The sequence below is a fragment of the Charadrius vociferus genome, unplaced genomic scaffold (assembly GCF_000708025.1).
Source record: "Charadrius vociferus isolate BGI_N301 unplaced genomic scaffold, ASM70802v2 scaffold54, whole genome shotgun sequence".
Taxonomy (NCBI): domain Eukaryota; kingdom Metazoa; phylum Chordata; class Aves; order Charadriiformes; family Charadriidae; genus Charadrius; species Charadrius vociferus.
The window spans coordinates 3,676,986-3,680,285 of NW_009648350.1; positions in this window are offsets into that span (position 1 = coordinate 3,676,986).

The following is a 3,300-nucleotide window of genomic DNA, read 5'->3' on the forward strand; positions in this document are numbered from 1 at the left end:
GGAGCAGGCGGCTGGAAAGCCACCAAGAGACGGATGCGCAGTGAGTACCAAAATGAGCATCGTGCCTGTTCCTTGCCTGTGAGAGTGATACCTTCATCTGGGCAGCGAGGTCCTGCCCTGAGGACACTGGTTCCTCACCACCAGCTTGATATCCCAACCCTCCCAGTGCCGTGGTGTGAGGTCGGGGATTGGGATGAGGGATTGGGATCTCTGTTCCCGGGTGAGATCCTGTAAAAGGGGAGGGGGTTTGGCTCAAGGCAGGCGGGGAACTGGTTGTCCTTGGGGTGGTAAAACTCTTTAAACTATTTCATCAGCAGCTTGGATGCATCCAAACCTCCCCACACCCCCAGACGAGCCCAGGGAATTCTCTCAAGAAGCCCAAAGCCCCCTTTAAAACCACAAGTGGTGTTTTATAACCTTCCGGGAGAGAGGAAGGTCACGTTAGCCCCCTTTCCAAAGGGCTGCAGTGGAGGCGCAGTTTGGGACCGGGCCAGCGTCCTGGAGGGAGTCGATGGCAGCCTTGTTTAGGTTGGAGCGGCCGCAGACGTTGACAGAGAAAATACTTGCTGTTCCCACAGAAAGAAATCCTGCTGCACAGTTCTTATTGAGCAAAAAGAAATGCTTGTGCTGGGAAAAAAAAAAAAAAAAAAAAAAAATCAGAGCTGCAGCCAAAGCACAACTGAAATGCAGCGAGCACTTAGGAAATGTTTGTTAAGCCCCAAGAACCTTTGCTTGCCACGAGCGAGAGTCTCCCTGCACATGTTGCTTAAATTAATTTCCCTCTGTATTAAGGATCTTTATTTTATTAACTTTAGTGTTTGTGAAAACAGCCATCAAAGGTAGCTGAGATGCTGCTGAACTCTAAAGACAGTTAAAATGAAGCCAGCCTGAGAACCAGCCAAATGGGGTGAGAGAACATCTGAAAAGAGATGGGAAAGCCAAAAAAAAATCATCGGGAAGGACTTGATGCGAATAGGAAAGCTGGGGAGGGAGCTGCGGGGGGGGCTGGGGGACCTGCGTGCACTCCCAGCGGGGCCGAGTACGTGGGGGATTAAAGAGCATCCTCCGAACGGTTCTTGCCAGCGTCTCCGCCACGTCGTGGTGAGGCAGCTGAGGGACGCGCTGCACGGGGGCACCGGGGACGCCCGGCACCGAGATCCCTCTCCGCGATTCGCTTTTTCCCACAGCCAAACCTGCCGTAGGGGCTTTTTCTCGCAGCCACCTGCGAAACAGTGCTGACGGTGCACTTTTACGCAGCCACCCGGGTCTGGCTGCGGCACAGCTCCGCCTCGCCCTCGCGGGTTTTGCAGAGCTATTGGATATTCGGGTTTATTTTAGCCTTTCCCTGTTCCCAGATGGCACTGGAGGCCGATGGCGTGGTGGTGTCTTGGCACTTGGAGGATGGTGGTGGCACCCATGTCTTTGGTCACTTCGGATGGGCTTCAGCACTGAGCGTGAGGGCTCGCTGTGCCGCTGTGGTTTGAAGCCTTTGTGCATCCCACCCCTCGTCCTGCCTCTAACGAGCAGCTTCGCCGCCCAACCCACTGCGTGCAATTAGTGCTTGGCCCCGCCGGGCTCCCGCTCGGTGCCCTGCCGAGCTGCGGGAGAAAAGCTGGCAGGAATCACCCGGCCCTTTTCTTTTATGGGGCCAGGCAGAAACTTCATTGTTCATTTAAAAAAAAAAAAAAAAAAAAGAAAAAAAACCCCACCAAACGCAGCTGTTTTGTAAAGTCCTTCACCTCTCACCCCCAAAAATCCCCACCGTTGGTCTCTCTGGGGACAGGAGGACAGCAGGGGGTCATGGATGCCCCATCGCTTCCCAGCCAGATGCGGCCACAGGACGGTGATGTCTAACGTGAGCCGGGGCAGCAGCGGGGCCGTGGAGTGGGGCTTTCACCTGCGGTATCGGTGCCGGGGGGACGGGGATGAGCTCAAACCATCGGTCCCGGCTGGAAAGGAGTAACCGCGCGTCTTCGCTGCTGCTCCCGTCGGCGCTGGGTTGCTGCAGTGCATCGGGGACCTGGTACGTTTGTGTTTCTGCAGGAGGGCGATTCCTCCTGCCGCGTTTGCTCTTTACGCGCTGGCTGGCTTTTTCCTCTTAAAAGATACAGACCTGAAATACACGTCGGCCGCTGCTCCTGCAGCTCGGGGCGTTTTTGCAGCTCCTCTGGAGCATTGGCTGTGCTGCGCTCTCACAGCGGAGGAGCGGTTTCTCGCTGGGCTCTGTCCCAGCCTCAGTCTCTGACCTTTACGTGAAATTAAGGGTAAAGGTTTGCTTTACCCAGCAATTTGCTTCCCCAGAGGTTTCCATGATGGGCTCTGGGTGCTGGATGGGGTCAGCCGTCCCCTGAGCGGGTGATGCCTCGATTAACCCAACCTGTTCCCCCGAGGATGGGCTGTGGGGTCTGCAGAGCATCGGTGACGGAGAAGGGGATGTTAAGCCTAAGATTAAATCCACTGCCCTGGCGGTGAGCTGTGCTCCGGCCCGGGAGGGCTCTGCCCATCCCCAATCCCTGCGCTGCCCTTGGGATTCCGCCGGGATAAACCATCCCCTTCACCCCAAACGCTCGCCCGTCGCTCCTCCACCAAAAGCTGTGGATGTCTCAGGGCGGCAGAGCCAGCGCCGCTCCCCGACCTCGCGTCTCACCCCTGCGGCTCCTCCGTCGCGGGACGTCGGTTCGGGGAGCAAATCCCTTGTGTTACAGACCAGACGCCGTCGGGGTGGGGGAGGCATCCAAAAATAGAAAGTCTGAGCTGTTGAAATTATCCAGCTCAGTGGTGAGCATGTTGGGGGGTGCTCTCCCAGCTCTTCCCACACTTTCTATATGCATATATTTTTATATATAGTGAAAGTTAACCCCTGGAGACGTGTTAAAAGCTCTAAAAAAGAAGCGCTCTGTTGGACTAGAGGTATTTTTGCCAGGTCTACAACGACCTTCAAGTTTACTGCTGCCGGTGCTGCCCGTTGAGGAGGGAGAGCATCAGCCGGGACGAACTCAGGGTCTTTTATCGGCGGCTGTGGTTCAGGCGTCTGCGCTTGCACTGGGCTGAGAGGGCTCGTTGCCTCATTCAAATTGCTATTTTTTTGTTAATCAGATGTATTCAGTGATCCGACTGCCCCAGGACAGAACAGCGATACACGGTGAGCTCGGAAATGTCGCAGGTGGACAGAAAGCAGAGGGGGTTTGGGGGAAACGTGCAGGACACTCACTCTGATGGCTCCGCAAGTGGCATCCCGGTCCCCATCCTGCTGCATCGGGCCCCTGGCATCCCTTGTCCCAATGGGAAGGCGGTCGGTGC